Below are 18,501 nucleotides of genomic sequence, written 5' to 3' on the forward strand. Positions count from 1 at the left end.
TCAACTGTTTGGCATTCTTACATGGGTTTGCAGGAATACACAGCTTTGTGGATAGAAAGAGAAACAGAAACATATGATATAAAAGACAATGAGTAAATTGGGCAATATTTTTTAAAATATGGCAGTTTATCCTTTGACACTTCTTTTCTTATGCATATGATCAAGAAAACAGAGCAAGAAAATAGAAATGTGTGCTAGTCTCTAGTGTATAGGGTTGTTTTTCATTTTTTTCATCAATAAAAAGGTTGCTGATAATCTGTGAATTTTCCTGGGTGAGAGCTTCCTGTGAAAGTATTTCCTTCCTGAAGCCAAGAAAATACATGCTGGAAAATTACCCTGTTTATCTCTACTGATGATGTCTGCTTAGTGAAAATGTTTTTAATTGCCCTTGCCTTCTAGAGAGGCAGTTCTTATCATATCACATTATCATGTAATTTTCCAGGGCCTATAATATGGCAGATGGGTTTATTACTGGGTAACGTCTGAAGTGACACAGATTTAACTATGCACCGAGCTAGTCAAGATGCTTGCAACCTTTAGAATCAACATGGATGATCAGTTCAAGAGCTAATGATTCCTGTTTTTTAAATGAACATAGCTATCCTCAGCAATATTCACACTTTGCTGTGGTCTCTTATCACTCTAAATAAAATTAAATAATAAATTGCATATAGTAATCACATGTAGTGCAAATTTTATACCGTAACAGGTTTTACTAATACATTTTTCTCTTTAAGGAAGTACCTTTCATCCAGTCTCACCAAACAAAAGAGTCTGCCTTAAAGAAAAGAAAAGAAAAAAAAAAAAACAAGAAGAAGGAAAAAAACCTGTTTCATTTTATATTGGAAAAATACAATGTGACATCTGGAGAATAAATTGTTCAGTCAGCCAGAAATACGCCTTGTAAAAATTGCTTAGGTTTCTGTAACAAGATTATTTACTGCGACTGTTCACCTATAATACAGCACACTTCTGAAATGGACCTTTTATGAAACACATCAAGCACTGTGGAAATGTATTCAGTGCATTAATCTACAACACTACACACTTTACAACACTTTTAGAACAGATTTTGAAACTCAGATCATCTAATGAGACAGAAAGTTTTTTTCCTTTAGATTCATTCCAGTCACGTTTTATGCTAAACCCTCAGGGTATTTAACATAATGCAATAGGGTTGGTTTTGCTGTTGTTGTTTGTTTTGAAAATACAAACGAAGTGCTTTCCTTTTCAGATGATTTGTGTGCTCAGACCACTCTCTGTGCATATTGCTGCTGCTTATGCACAAGGCAAATACTGTGTGTATCTCTTGCTCTAGAGCTTTATAAATGGTTAAGCAACTCAAAACATGTCAGTTTCTAATCATAGCTTTCCGTAATTAATGGCAACAAACTGATTATGATTGTAGTGAAGCCAATGTAAGGGTCTGATTCTGAGAGGGTGGCTAAGGCTCTAGGTATCTCCAGTGAAGCAGTATTGAGAAATGGAAGCAATAAAAAGGATGCACTTGTGCCTTATTTTAGGCACTAGGTCTGCAGTAAGCTGCATATTTGCTGTAACAAGGTGGTTTCTGACTCTCAGAGAAATCATGAGTTGAGGCACGATGAAAGGGCAGAAGTTCAGTTCAGGGCATATCCAGATGTAACAATGAAAATCCAAATTCTCTTAGTGATACTTGTGAAGAGCTAATGTCAAAATCCCAAGCAAGATGACAATGATTGTCATGGGTTGAATTTAAATTTGCTGCTGCTGTTCGAAACCATCCTGCCTCATGCCAGCTTCAAAATGAAAGTGCTGGCTGGAGCAAGGTGTTATGGGGCTTGAAGTTCAGATTGTTAACACAAGAGGCTCTCTGTTCCAGTTACTGCTCTTGGCTTTTGGGTGTTGGCTCTTTTCTGCAAGGATAGTGGCGATATGGGTGGGAGTTGAGTGGGGTTTGGTTTGCTGGTTTACGCTGTTTGGTGGGTGTGTTTTGCCTTGTTTTTTTGTTTTACTTTCCTGCATTTCAATGTACTTTCTGTGCAAGTAATCTAAGGTAATTGTGCATTATGATTATTATTTTATATTAAGCTCTTCTCTTATCTCAACTCTTTCTCTCAACCTGGAGTTCTTTTTTTTTGTGTGGTATGTTCTCATTTCTGTTCTGGGGGAAACAGGCAGGATAATTCATTTATCCTGTGTTAACCTGTTAAAAATGATGAAGCAGATTTGCTTTTGCCTATGAGATAGGTTACAAAAAAAGTTGCAAAAGCATAGGATGGGTTTCACTGCATCCAAATAGTGAAATAGATACTGAGTTAGGTTTTGTATGCAACAGAATAAATGATGGCCACAAAATAGGGTTTTCTTCTGTTTCTAATCATAGAAGGCAATCCTTAATTGCTGTCTTGCTTGATAGTATGAAGGATATTTGCTTGAATGGTAGTAGCATTACATGATTGACATGTGGGGAAAGCTTCATTCAGACCTTGGGTCTGCAATACCTTGGGCAAGTCAGATTGTCCCAAAACAACATGTTTTCTCAGGAAGTCCATTATAAAAATGATAATCAAGATCATAAAATTTCTGGACTGTCAGTTGACATTAAAGATGTAGGTCATAAAAGAAACCAGCTGGAGCATAAGAATTCAATATAACAGCAAAAGCTATATAAAAATGCACTTATTTTTCAGTTCAGTTCTGCTCTGTTCCAGCAACATGGCTTATAGGAAGATCTTGGCACAGGTAGGCTATAAGTCTGACTTAAGGCTTTGGGATATGCATTCAACCCTGTTCAAATTTCCTGCCAGTTTAAGTTGCTCATTTTGAATACCAGTCCAAAACGCTCATCAGTTTTACAGCGTAGGATATTAACTTGGAGATTACAATTGTGGATTGCAATTACTTCCAATACTTTACACCAAGATATTATGTCTTCTTTGTTGCAAGATGATAGGACCATATGGTGAAGGCTAAAATTCACCAACTGGAAGAAATGCACTATCAGTTCTTGAATTTTTAGTTTCTGTTACTGACTCAGTGGTTGGTCTGAGATAACTGTGCATATTATCTTGGTAGTCTGATATTAATTTATCTTGATTGTAGATTGCACAGTATTTTGCATACATAAACTGTATTATTAGATTTTGCTTTTATTTATATTAAAACAAACCTCTATTAGGAAACAGAAGTAATTTATGGCAGCATGGGGTAATTGAGAGATCATATTATGAGCCAGAAATTGTCACCTGTCTTCTTGCTTCTAAAGATATTTCTTTATGTTTCTTCTGTGAATTGCCACTTAATGTTAAATCATTCCAAGATTGTGAAGTATTTTTCTATAGAAGCCTTCTGATGTTGTCATTTTTGTCAGTCTTCAGATGTTCAGTTTCTGCAGTGATCCTGTTTTCCTACAGATTTTATTCTTTCTTCACAGAATCATTTATGTCACTTTCTAGAAGCAGTGTCTACTGTGTATTTCCTTCTTGTCACCAGAATACCCATGCCATTAGAAGTCATACTGTTTCCTGTAATAACCTGGGGTTTCTTTGCACTTAATGTCATAATTTCTCTCAACTGCTGTAACAACATTCTTTTTATTTTCCACCTTATTTTGCCTGCTCCGCTCCATTTTGCACTATTGGTCCTTTATCTGTCTTCATTCTTTTGGTTTTGGGTTGGATTTTTGTGGTTGCTTTGGTGGTGCGGGTTGCTTTGGTTTTGGTTTAGATGGTTTTGGTTTATGTCCTTGACTTTGCATATACACAGTGCTTTTGAGTTTATTATCTGCTAACTTATACTGCATGTAATTACAAATGGAAAAAAATTATATAGTCCAAGTTTCATAATGCATATCCTAACAGACTAAATAATAAATATTAAGTGAAAGATACAGAACAAAGCAATTGCTCAAATAAAAATCAGCTCAGGGAGAAGAGTGCCACCACTTCATGTAGAAATATTGTTGTATCCCTTAACTTCCCAACCAAAGTTTCCACCAGGACTACTGGTTTCTCAGATTTCATGCCCCAGTGGTTGGACTCATGCTGTTGCTTGGGGCTGCCTTGAGATTGTTTTAATGTTGGGTACAGAAGCAAAAAACAATGTAAATAGTTGTTTCTGCTGCTTTTCAGACTTAAGTAAATCAGGTGTTTAAACATATGATTGTCAAATTAAATCTGAAATACAATAAACACTAGGTAGAGGGAACACAGGGAATTAAGTAGCCTTGCTGGTGTTTCACTGTACAACTGAACTAAAACTAAACCAGCTTGCTGAATACATGCACATATCGCAGTAAGAAACAGGAATCCAAAGAAAGTTAAGCTAACTTCTTGTGCTACTAAAACTAGCAAGGATATTTTTTAATGAAAAAAAAACCCAGAAAACTGTTTCCCTGTACACTTTTTACAGATGGAATACAGCAAGATGAATTTGCTTGAGGATTCATGATTATAGTGTTAGCCTATAAAACTTACAGAGATTTTTTTCTGTTCAGTTGTGATCCTGCACTGGACTGATAATATTCTCTCTGTGTTCAGTAATCTTTGGTCAGCTACTTGGGCTTACAAGATCATTAATTTTTTTTAAAACCAAATCCCAGTATTAAAATAAAAATCCACAGTGAAAGGATGTGAAATAATATAGCTTCTGCATTGTCAAGCTTCATATAAAACACATACAGTAAGCTGGCACTATCATAGTAACTGTATTATAAAGTATACTGTAAGTCAATCCCTATATAGCAAAATGAAAAGGCTACAGAAATGGAAAAATTCAAGTGTAGTACTTAAAATAACTACTCTGTGTGTTTTCTCCCTGTTACAGACTTCTATTGACTTCTTTCCTTCACTGTATGGGTGAACAGAGGACAGCCATGTAACCCTTGTATTATCTTCCCTCAGCCACATCCTCCCTTTTCACCTCCTTATGTGAATTGGTGAGTGGGGTCTCATGTTTTGGGGAAAGCAAGGGAGGGGTTGGCAACAGTAGAAAGATGATTGCTTGTATGACTTGAAAGATCTTTGTGGTCTGCCTTAATAAACTGTGTCAGGTCTGCAAAATATCTCATGGAGACTGTACCACCTGAGAAGACACATTGAGGTAAATAATAATAGGAAAGACTTACTTAATAGAAAATGAAGGGGTTTGACTTGGAATAATGAATCTGTTCCAGGAGATATAGGGTAGAGATCTGTATTATTGGGAAACTCACTTGTCCAGTAAGTGGGGAAGTACCCAGGTGACTGTTTTATTAATGAGCCTAACTGGAGATATCAAGCTTAGGTTGGTGAAAGGAGGAATGTGTAGGTTTGGGGGTTTTTTAAAGCTTTCTCCTAGTAGTTGCATATCAATTCACTTTATGCTTAGCTAGGTCATTGTGAAAGACATGTGTATCCACCACATTAAAAAGCTGCAAGGACTTGGGGAAAAATTATTGGCTGAAAAACTCTGGAATACATATATTATTCTCTGCTAAAATTTATATCTCCTTACAAATTGGCAACAAAACTCTCTGCAAAGAGTTTTCTTCTGTTTAATAATCTTAAATATATTTAAAAAAATTATCTATTCAACTAGCTATGCAAATGTATGCAAATATTCTGTTAGTGTCTGGAAAACCATTTTGCTTCAATAGGTAAAAAAGTCAGCTTTCTCACTACATTTTCTCAGCTAGTGAAGAAGCAAAGCCTCGTTAGAAGTTGTAATTTTCCCTGACATAACTGAGACAGTTTCTTTCAGTCTCACATTTTGTAGCGTAAGTTTTGACTGCATCGGACTTTTTAGCCTGATGTGTGTGAGTATCAGGTTACTTATTTCTGATAAATCAAATACAATCCAGTATATTAAAGACACTCAATGAACATCCACAAATCAATGCTGTACCTTGTTTTACAGTCATACAGAAGAAAGTCCAGTCAGGAATTCTGCCTATGTCTGTGTGTAAAAATGGACTAACTATAAATAATATGTTTCACCTAGTAGTGAGAAAGGTTAAATTGTTTCTCTACTTATAAGCAAGGTGTGCGGGCAGAAATAGAAGGTGGAACTGAAGCTCCAAGTTGTTGAATACCTTCAATTTTCAATGCATTCCAAAGTATTTATAAAGATCTTATTTCAGAATTTCATAAGGTTTGTTCTCCTTCAGAATAGCATTTGCACATATGTTTCTTAGACATATTTAACCTGATCTAAAATGACACAACTTTTTCTTCTACCCTGCTTCCCCTCTCTTTGAGACAGTTGTAATGCATTCAGTTCTAGACGTTTTGGTACATATCATCTACAGAATAATTTGCAGCATTATGTTCTAGTTTAAATAATGTTCCTTTGAAATAAAAAGCACCGGTCCAGTCATTTACTGATTGACTAGTATTGAAATACTATAGATCTCTGGCACAATGCGAATTCCTATTTTATATCTGATGCCACATTGTAAAATATTAGCATTCAGATTAAAAACAAGTGCACCCTGCCAAGAAAAAACTAGATTTGGGGCCAAAGCAGTTGGTTTTTGAAATACATTTATGCTTATTTTTAAAAACATCTCAATTTTGGGAAAATCAAATGGAGGGTAAGCTTTTTGCCTGGTCCTGTGTACATCAGGGGTTTACCCAAGGGGATGAAAAACAAGCCATGAATTTAATTCAGCTTCAATACTAGAGGAAAAAAAAAATTCTCTTGGCTCACATAAGCAATGCTAAAGCTTGAGAACAGCTGCAGATCTCTTACAATCATGCTTTTTTGCAAAATCAGTTTTTGTATTTCTATATGCACCATCTATTTATAAATATTTCAATGGCTATGTAGCTTCCTCTTCATAAATAGGTTATTTTAGTAGCTATTAGATCCACATAGAATTTATTCAGTTTATTTCAAGGTCAGGATTAAATTTAAAGAGAAAAATACCTTAAGAGTGAGGTTTTTCTTAGATGTTGTTTCACAAAGTGATCTCTCATGGGAAAAATCTAAGTGGTTTGAAATACTATCTGTACATAACTCAAAGTATTGAAAATACTTTTTATTAAATAGTTTGGGTTGCAGTTTGAAGGGGAAACTGTAGCTTAGATCCTGACTGCAAAGACTGAAAATAAACTGTCGTTGTATGTAAAAGGAAAGTAATGATAAGGTCTATATAAGTCATTGGATTGCTAATGGGAACATAGAGCAGAGGCATAAACAGTTCTTTCTCCTCTTCTTCTGTGGCATCTGCATGCAACTTCTCTGTCTTCTGTCACGTTAATGGGTATCTCTGGTTTGACTGTTTTGACTGCTGTGTGAGGCAATGGGAAGGAGGGAAGAAGTAGGGGAGGAAGTGAACAGGTCCCCTGGATCCATCCAGTGGGGTTCTGAGACATTTCTGTGTTGTTTATAAATTATATACATATGCATATATAAAATATTGTATATATATTGTATATTTTGTACATATTCATTGCATTTCATATTTCTAGATCATAGTTTGCTTGTAAATATAGCTTCATTTGCTTCCAATCCAAACTGAGCTGGTCTGGCAATTTTAGTTGGGGGGTAATTTTCTCAAATTAGTTGGGGGGTAATTTCAACCCATGACAGTTTCTAATTTGCTCTAAAAGGAAAGACCACTATTGTAGTTTATCTTTTTTTGTTGATGATAAAGCTAAGAGCTGATGAAACCCAAAATTTAGCATGCAGTTTGGCAAAGCTGCTGAGCAAAACCTACTTTTGTTTTATAGAATTAAACTAATAGAGCACACACAAAAGGTTGCCATCTACTTTGTTAGCTTTTCCTTTTATTAGAAATGAACAAAATAAAGGTTGATTGTGGAAAAGAGAATCTTTATAAAGAGGTGATTTTTCTTGCCCAGTAAAAATAGGAAACACCTGTTGAAAGGTGCTGCCATTAATATATGAAAATGGTATATTTTTTTCCCAAAAAACCTCTAAATTTTTGACCAAGGAGTATAATTTTAGACTATCTATAATATTTATCAGTAGAAGGTTTTGTAATCATTTAGAAATGACCATTTTTCAGAAATGTTGTCTTATGTTTCATGCATGAGCTCAGGTTGGTGTTGCTTTTCAGTACAAGTCTCCTGTATACTTTCAGGCCTGTACCTCAAATACATTTTGTGTATAAAATTTGTGTATCAAATTCATTACACTGCCCTGATGTCACATTGCAGGAGGCAATTTGTCTTCTGAAGTTTTCTAAGTGTTATTTATGCTGAATAATGTTAGCTTCATGCAAGCTGCAGTTACTGTGAAAATTAAATAGAGCAGTATGTTCTGATCTGCTGGCCCTTACAGATTTTTTTTGATTCTCTTCTAGTCTTACTTTTTGCCACCCCAAATGCACTTAGCTTTTTGTTTGTTTGTTTCTGTTCTATTTGGTTTTTTGGTGCTTTTTTCTTTTTTTTGTCAATGTCATTCAAACTGAGGCGATCAGTTTAGGGGTTCAGGTTTTCAGATTACATTGCTGATTGATGCCTGTAGTTAGCTTGCAGGATTGCAGAGTTTGTAGCAGCAGTGCAGCAGGATTGTTTCTGAATATTCAGTCCTAATGGACATACACTACTAATGCAGGAGTGTTAATGGCTCTGACCTCACTGGTGTGGTTAGAGAAACGGTAAATGGCATAAGTTTTGTGAAAACATCATCGGTGATCACTTACTTGTGGATTCACTAGAATGGTGGTAACAATATACACATTCTTTCTGCCTATGTTACATATTTACCCCTTCTTGTACTGGGTATGTCTTTCATCACAGTGTGTTAATGCACAAAATGTGAATAATACCAGGATTTTTCTTTACCAGTTTCTATTAACATGCTACTTATATTAATAAATTACTAAATGAGAAATTTTTTTAAGTCCCAACTGCAGCGGAGGTTGAAGTGTTGCAATTTTAAGACATCATTCATGTAAAGAACTGTAACATAATGCCAGATATCACAGTATGACATTCTATAGCCTGTGTGATAGTAGAGCTTGCCGTCACCTGCTTGGCTTCTCTTATGCATAGAGATATCCTAGAATCTGCTTTTTCACAGCTACATAATTTGCCTCTCTTATGTCATGACAACACCTTTCCACTGCTCATTTATATAATTATCTTGCCTAGTATTTGAAGTTCTTAAGTGTAGAATATCAAGTAGAAATACTCATATTGTCTTGTATTATCAGTGAACTAGGAGAAAAATTAACTTTATAGAATTAATGCCTTACTTTCCAGCTGTGATGTAACTACCAACATGATACTGAGCTCCCTTTCCTTTACACTGACATACATGTTTACACCAACACGTTTTTGCCTGTTAGCTGATGGAGGGCATTTCGACTTAGTTTCTGAAAACTACATTTAGCTGTAAACTACAGAGCACTGGCCTGTTGAGAAACATGCTAGTAATACTGAAGGAATTAAAAATTCATGCAAATTTCAATTCCAAATGTGAAGATGATGTTTAATTAGCCAATCGTACTTAATTAGCTATCAAAACAGAGAAAGTATAACATAAGTATTAATGACTACAGAATTATTGTATTCTACGTTGTCAGTTTATTAATAACTTTGAGATAAGTCAGTTTAGGAATAAAAGATATTTTTGACAGGATTTTTCAGGAATGACATATAAATTTATTTAGTTTTTTAATGTTCACAGATTATGTTTTGTTCTTAAGCACTACTTGTTTTTTTTCCTCAGACACTCTTGTTTTGCCACCACATAATTTTCAGTTGACCAAGTTCAGTTGTTTGGGCAATTCTCAAGCTTGCTGTGTCACATTCAAAATCCACAATGTCTTTGAGAGCTTGTCCAAGTTAGTGATCTTATTCCAGTATTATTTTAAATATTTTAATTAAATGATCTTTCATGTGACAAAGCTTAAGTCTAGAACTTCAAGTTTCTCCAGAAATCTCACTCCCTGTGTTATGTATCATGACAATGAAAAGATGCCTTGCAGTGTTAATGCTAGCTTGGGTTGGAGGGGGACCTCTAGAGGCCTTCTAGTCCAACCCCCCTGCAGTAAGCAAGGACATCTTTAAGTAGGTCAGATTGCTGAGAGCCCCATGAAGCCTGACCTTGAATGTCTCCAGGGATGGGCTCTCCCTGTGCAACGTGTTTCAGTGCTCCACCACCTTCACAGCAGCTCAAACTTCCATTTTGTTTTATTTACCAGTTCTAACAGCTAGTATTGGGTTTTGGCAGCCCTTCCTGTTCATACTGTGAAGAGAGTACCCAGGCTGAAAAATAGAGTCCCAGCAGCTGTATGAATGCAGGATTTGTAGTTAGCCAATACTTCAGTACAGTTACTGGGAACACAAGTTCACTCTGGCACCAAGGGCACAGTCACATTGACATGTTCTCTGGATCATTAAGGGGGCTAAGTGACCTACTGACAGTTGCTCCAACATTGTATTGAAAAATGCTCTTCTTTTTAAGCTGAGTGATCATATAATGATCTACAGTGTTTTGAGGCCAAAGAAGCAGAGCAAAATAATAGCAGTAAAGATAAATTAAAAGATTTAGTTTGGGAAGTCACAATTTTACTTGGTAGTTCTACCTTTACAATGGATACAGTGATACAGTTTAAAATGCTGGAAGAAAGGATAGATATTTAAAATACCCTAATACTGCCATGAATGATACCTAACCAAAAAGTATAGGAGCTATTCTCCAGACTATGCCCCTTTCTCAAAATCCACCAAGAACTTCACTGTTAGAATGGAAAATGAGTATTTGCTTTGGAACATTGCTTGCTTTTTGAATAAGTCATGTTGCACAGAGTAGAATGGAATAAAGCACATAATAAATTAATGCTGTTAAAATGAATACTTGATATGAATCCTGGGAAAGGTTCTGTGCCATCAGTGTTTGAAAAAAGTAGGAGCAGTGCAGAAGCAAAACCAATTTGCATTGCTTGAAAATACATAGGTTTCCTACTACTGATGAATTAGGAAACACTGGATGAGCTCCATCTTGTAGTGTTGTTAGTGTTTACCTAAAAAGTAATAGTCCAAGTAGGTACATCACTTGATTTGGAAGTAAATCAATACTGAAGTTCAATAAACGATCGTAAGTTAGAAGAGCTAAAAGAAATGAAATTCTGTGTAGCTAAACTCCTGATATCTTATCACAGAGCATAGCCCAAAAAAGGCTGTCTAATATGCAGCTTCTATACACTTGTGAAGCAGTGTTTCTTCTATTTTGTAAAAGTTCTGTATTCCTGCTAGGCCAAACCATTGATTAGAGGATCTCCTTGATAGTTTTGGATCTGTTCGTGCAATTGTCAACTCCTTTCCTTTTCGTTCTTCCCATGATTCTGTTCCCTTTAGTTCTCATGCCATTCTCTTGACTCCATAAATGTCTGAATTATTTTCAATACCTGAAATACTCTGATATAAATACCTTTATATTTCATGATAAATTGGTCGAGCAGCTACTTCCCACCTTTTCTTTATGAATTAGGTCTTGGTTAAAACAGCCAAACTTCATTCTTGTGCACCACTGCCACTCAGGAAGGGGGATATCCACTTACATTCCTGGGCCTTGTGACTTCAACACTTAGGAAAGAAATGTAGCATGCTTTTGCTCTTTATGCACAGGATGACATTTTCCCACATTTTAAACTAACCAATTACTGTATTATCTAGCATGACAGTTGCCACATTGCAATGTTTCATGATCAACATTTAAAAGAATATCTTATGACTGTATGAGTAGCTAGTGAAGATGGAGGAGGCCAAAAAAATCTCTGCAAGTTTCTTCCATGTGGAATCTCTCCTCAGCTGTGGCATATGTGGCTGTAAACCTCAAACATGAGTAACTGGAAAGCCCTTTACTTTGCTCCCTTATTTACTCCTTTCTCTTCAACTCCCTGACCCCAAACTTGTTATCTGCCTGGCAGTGTGGACTCATTCCTCCAGCTTTATAGCCATGAAAAGTGATGTACCTGGGAGTCACTATACTGAAGGAGAGCTCTAATATGGCTTAGTCCAACATACTGACTAATAAGGGTCATCTGTGAAGCACTCATTAAGTTTGTCTTAGCATCTGAAATATGGAGATTTAAATCATTTCAAGTAATTCTTTGTCAACATGAAGTAAAATTTCTGGTTTCAGCTACTGTGTAGCTCAAGAATTTATCTATGTGAAATCTAATCCCTCTGTGAATCTTGTTAAATTTATGGCCTTAGCATAATGCCGTGGCAAGGAGTTCCAAAATCTAATTATGTGTTGTGTGAGAAAAATTATTTTCCTTTTATCAGTTCCTAATTTGCCCCATTTCAATTTAATAACTACTTCATTTTATTGTATTATGGAAAAGAAGAAGAAAAGCTCCCAGTTGACCTTCTTTTTATAGCTTTCATTACTTCTTAATACACTTTTTGTCATGCCTGTTCCTATTTGTCTTCTTTTCAAGAAAATAAACAAAATAAGAGTTTAAAAAGCAATTTATCCTTGTCTAGGAGCTTTTCTTTGCTTCCATCATATTACTGCTGCTGTAAACACTCTTTCTTCAGTATCCCTTATAAGACGCTGAAGATCTGTAGGTTTTTGAAATCCACATTATTTTACTTCTTTTCTTTTTATGAGCTCTTGTTCCTTCTACAATATTGGTTAGGTACCTTTCCCATAATATATCAGGTCAGAACTTGCTAAGATGAATGACTAATTCCCATTGTCTCCACAATGTACATTAGTTTTCTTTTATCAATATTGAATTTTTTATGCAGTGGCTTTGACCTAGATTATTAAGGCATTTGAAAGATTCTTACAGTAATTTCTGGACTCAAGAAACTGTAATAACTTTATTCTCTGTAAATTTTACTGCCCTGTGTATTTTTAGTTCATCAGATACCAAACCCCCTATTTTGTCATCCTCGGGCACCATTAGTATTACGGCAAAGTAAGAAGTCTAAAGATTTGAAGCTCCATTCTGTCATAAGTAAAACACAGAAGGAAATCTATTTGTGGTGTTTGGACACGAGCATTTTGGGACTGCATGAAAGAACGCGCTCTGGCGTCACACTGAGGAGATCTCAAGAAGAACTTCCCGGTCTGGTTTGGCTAACTTGGAGTGGACTCAATGTTTGTAAGCAGCCATCCACTGCCATGATATTTTGTACCAGGATTTCACTGAAATGACCTTAGAATGGACTTCTGAACTATACACAGCCATAATAACATAGTGATTTGCTGTACATTCTGACATATTTATTTATTTGTCCCCCTTCACCAACTGGCTTGCAAGTTTTATTCAAAAACTCTAGGAAACAGAACTGGAAAAATCTGTGTTGAGCTTTGAGTGTATCCTGCTTCAAGGTCTTTTGCAAGTTCAAGATGCTTTGCAGTTGTTTCTATAATCTGCCTCTGAAATACCAGGGAAAGGATGCCAGGGTGTCTTCATCATCATGATGGTAGAAATTCACTATAGCTCAGCAAGAAGGCACTGAACTTCTTACAAGACAGAGAAAGCCTTTTGCTTGTTCATATTTCATGTGACACATGGATTACCTTCTTTTATTTCCTAACTTTAAATGCAGTGCCATTTGTCTGATGTGCATCTTAGTCAGGATTCAGTATAATTCTTATGAATTGATTTAACAATCTTTGTCATCTGTTTATTGGACTTAAGGGCTCTAAATCTATCTGTCACTGAGCTGCAATGTTCCTTATCACTTAGCACTGCTTTCTAGCCTGACTGCTGCATTTTTGGCACTAAATCTGGCCCTGCTGCTCCCTCGACAGCCTCATTAACTTTATCCTGAGGTGTGGATTTTTATCAGTAGCCTTTTCTGAACCCAATCTCATCAGTAGATCAATTGTAATTGTGCTCTGAAATGGTCCTTGTTGCAATTATTAAAGGTAGAGTATTTATCCATTTGGTTTTAGGGTCTTGGGTGCAAGTAGTACTTGTTCCTCCTGCTTTACAACCTCCTGACATAAGCAGTTATTTTTAGGTGTGTAACTTAGGTTGGGAGCATCTGATGTATAAGAATTGCTTACAGAGCAGGAGTATGTCGTTACAGAGTGTGTACCTACAGTATATGAGTGTTCCCATGAATTCTTCATTTTATTCTTCACTGACACTGTATCTGCTTAGTTTCAAGGGCATTTCAGAGTGGCAGTGGGGGTGGGATATAGAAGGCAGCTTGCTGCTGACAACTCTGGCATAAACATTCTTTGTAACATACACAATTTGGATACTAGGCTGAATTTTCAATGGTAATTAACAGGATGAGTAACCTCAGCAGTTGTTTATGAAGTACCTGCAGAAGTTGTTCTCTAGAGGGTGGGCATTTTAGTATTGAACAATTTCTAATCTGGCAAATATGCTCTGTAAACAGCATTTTACCTAGATCCAAATGCACATTGAATCAAAAATGGTTCCCCATAAAAACAGTAGAAGTAGAATTATTCCAATAGAATGCTCTGTGATAAATTCCAAACAAAATGAGAACCCTGAAAATAACATGGTTAATATTTCACATAAGCATTTTTCTGTGGAAAAAAAATAGGCAAAAATATTTTTAATTAATGCTCTTGTGTTCCAGCAAAATGGACCCTATTGCAGAAGAGAAGGACACTATATTTTCAATCCTATACTAGATCCACCGAGCTCTAAAAGGTGCCAATATCTGGCATGTTTTGAAGAGCATTATGTGAGCACTTCTACTTCACGTGAAATCCCTAGTACAAAAATATTTTGTCTTATTTTTCAGGAACTCTTGACTTGCTTTGCTAGAATTAGTGGCAGATTATTGTGCTGGTGCACTAAATGGTCAGAAGGTTGTTAGTATCTTCAAGCTAGAGAGTGAATTACAGTCCTAGTCAGTTGATGAGATCTTGTATCGTTAAATGGTGATCAGAGTGACCTTCTAACATAGATGCTGAAGACTAATGAACTGTATATGACAGGTCACAGACTCAGAGACATCCTATCCAAAGAAGCTGAGTAGGTGCTGAGTAGTTTGGGTCCTATTGCTGGCTTGGAAGAGTACTCTGCATGTTATGCAATATTTAATGTAGCATAATTTTACTTGTCTGGCTCACATGGCTATTTGGAAGATTCTGTAAGCAGAGGCAAAGCCTCCCTACAGTGAAAAACCAGAGATAAAACATAAGGGTGGCTAAATGTGTTGATATCTATGCATATATCTGGCCTCTGTGAATGGTTTGTTTCAGATCTGAAGCTAATAATGCTAAACCAACTGGCCAGTTTTAACAAGAGAGAAACTAGCTAGGTACTACTGTATTTTGAAATGCTAATAATCACCTTTAATTGTTTTCAACTAAAAAATGGTATAATTTAGACACAGTGCTGCTACAGAGGTAAGAAAAACTGACCAAGTTACAGAAGATCAGACACCATGATGTGTTTCAAAAGCGCTTCCATCAAACCACATAGATTCAAGCAGATATCACTATTGATTATCACTTACTCTACTGTGGATACTAAAGGAGATAGCAAAATGCTCCAGCATATACCAAAAAGAATCATAGGTTTTCTTTTTCATGTTTTTGTTACTGGGAATAAAATGTGCTTCAGTGTGTTTGTATGGGAAGGGGGGGCGGGGGAGGGAGGGGAGCTTAGGAGATATGAAACCTAATAATATCTCTTTTTTCTTATGATTCAAGCCCATTTAAAGAAGAAATGTAATATTGCCAAGCTTGAATTGCATGGAATTACTCATGAATATTTATCATGCCACTGATTTGGTTTCTTCTGTTGTATTCCACATAATATTGCTCCTGACTAGATTAGCTATGGCGATGGTGGTGTTGGGAGGACAAAAGTAAATAAAGACCAAATTCCAGCCCAAACAAGACTTCAGACCAGATCTTAAAAATTGTCTGTACTTGTTTCCAATTTGGGAAATCTGGGAAGTCTGAAATCATAGATCTGGAAAACAAACACAACTTAGTGCAGCATGGATCTATTGTAGAAATCTATATATTCACAAACAGTGTAGAGAAGAGGAATAAGGAACAGTTGTTTCTGACAACATAACTGTGCTGCTACCCTGTAAAAGTGATCAAGTGATAAGTGTAATGGAAATCAAAGGTAGTGGTCACTCATTTTATGCTGAATAATCCACTTGTAGAACTCATTAAGATAAGACATTATAGAAGCCAAAAGTACAAATGGATTCATAAAGATGTAACATGAATTAATGGAATTAAGTCTAGCTGTTATTAACTGTGATGGCTCACATGAAAACCAGCTCAGAAAGTTTTACTTGGGACTTAAACCTTAAAGAGGACCCCTCCAGAGAGCCCTGGGATCCTGGGCTTCAGTTATTCATTCTTGGTCAATGTCACAGCTGGTAGCTCCAGTATCCTAGTTTGCAACTATGAGGAGACAGTCTTTGGGGTTTGCATGGTTCTTTTTCTTTCAGAAAGTTACAAATTTGATAATTCCTTCTGTTGTCACTGGGTTCCATACTTGCTGCTCCCTTTCTGTTGTATCACAGCAGTGTTACCCATGCATCTATTGTAAAGATGCAACGTTGTACATTATCTCCCTTAAACATAGGTGCAGAAGCTTATAAACTGCCATTCTGATGTTCCTGGCTAGGAAACTTGCCCTCCAATACACACATTTGGTACTCATACATTATCTTTTGGCTTCCTATCCACATGCCCATCTGTTATGATGGCATTGTGCCTGCTGACAAGATGGTGTGCCAGCTTCACTAGACAATGATGCCAATCAAATCAGAGTTGCTGCAAGTGCTTTCTTTTCTAAAAGTAGCCCCTCTCAAGTGTAAGCAACACTATAATGGTGCCACTTGTCTCCTTTTGCCTGTTTACACCTGCTGACACTTATCCTCCAAGATTCTGTTAGAATAGTAAAGGAGAGGAAGAGATGCAACATGGGGTGACTCTGGATGGTCAGAAAACGCAGACAAATCACAAGAGCAACTTCAGAAAGCTGTTTTAAACATTGGGCAGATTTGACCATGTTGACTGGGATGCAAAAGAAGGCAGAAAGGAATATTTGAGAATAAGTGTATAGCTGGGGGCAGGGGAGGAAAAGTCCTTTGCATGTATGTTACTTGTATGTACGTCTTTGGAACAATAACCAATATATATGAAAGGTCCAAGAGCAGGTGAACATCTCTATTGCTTTTCACTGAAAGGCACCTGTTCAGTTTGGAGGAAATTGAGAACTACACCTAAGCAAAATCTAACATATAAGTCAAATGGTCTGACTGTTTGTTATAAGATGTATAACCAAATAGAACTGGAAGGAAAATAAAATAAAATCAATTTTCTTTCTTTCCTTTAGTTATATAAGCAAAAATGAGTTAAATATTTCACATCTCAATGTCTGGTGCCACTTTCCATATTTTCTGTCTTCTTTTAAAAGGATATTAAGTCTGAGACTATAGTCTTAGGAATTCTGTAGAACACTTTTATAGTCTAGAAAATTTTCAATGCTATTGCCATCCATAAATTCACAAGAGAACAAAGCAATGATAGAACAAAGCAACGATAGAACAAGTCTTGAGGTCACAAATGTTTTGTGCATTTGTGTAATTTTAAAATGCTTATGAGCTATAAGTGAATATGAGTTAAGGTAATGCCAAAAACTCTGATCAAATCGAGACCCTTTTTAAATGTGTCATCCAATTGTGTCCTTCACAAAGCTTGCTCAACTTGGTGCTTTCCCTATCCCTAACTGGAAGTAGTACTATCTTATTTTTAATTTGTGAAGTCAAGAGCTAATTATTGCATTTGCGTAGCATATGGTAAGAAACCATGAAGCAGTTCCTGAAGTGCACAAACCCTGCATTATTAATCCACAGAATTACTAGGGAAAAATTAATCTTACACAGAAATAAAGAATGGTTCTCAGTTCTTACTTACAATGATCATCTTGAAACTTGAAAGCCCCTTAATAGCCCATTAGCAACCCATTACAGTGATCTTTCTGCTAAGGTGACCATCTCCTACAATGACAGATATGATTAAAAAGAATACAGCTTCATAGCTTTCAGATCGGTTAGCAGTTGATAGAGAGAAATAACTTGGATTATTGTTCTTGAAAAACAGGTGAGGAGAAAAAAAATAAAAGCTGACTAAAGGATGACTAACTTTTCACTATTGATGTATAGTATAGCCCATAGAGAAATGTGTGTTCAGAGTCTCAAAATATGAGTAAAATACTGCAACTGAAGAATGATTGTTATTACTAATAATCTGCAACTGAAGAAACCAGGGGTCTTGAAACTTCTATTTTGGTGGTTGTTTCTTTTCTAGTGGACCAGTGATGCTTCAGACTGAAGAACAAGAGGCATCTATATGGAAAAAGTGAATATTTGAACTCTTACAGTGGATACAGACAGTAAGAAAGGCTGAAGATTAAACAGTCACACAAGGTGAAGTTAGCTGATATCAGAAATATAATTTGGCTTCTGAGTTCCATTCATCGGGTCTGCCTCAGTCAAGCCGTTACCTTTTGAGGCCAGTAGATTGGATAATGTCTAATTCACTAATATTTTGATGTGATTGGACATGGGTAAGTAGTGATAG

This window comes from Melanerpes formicivorus, unplaced genomic scaffold (assembly GCF_026170545.1).
Source record: "Melanerpes formicivorus ecotype bairdi unplaced genomic scaffold, bMelFor1.0.p_v2 SCAF_20, whole genome shotgun sequence".
Classification (NCBI taxonomy): Eukaryota; Metazoa; Chordata; class Aves; order Piciformes; family Picidae; genus Melanerpes; species Melanerpes formicivorus.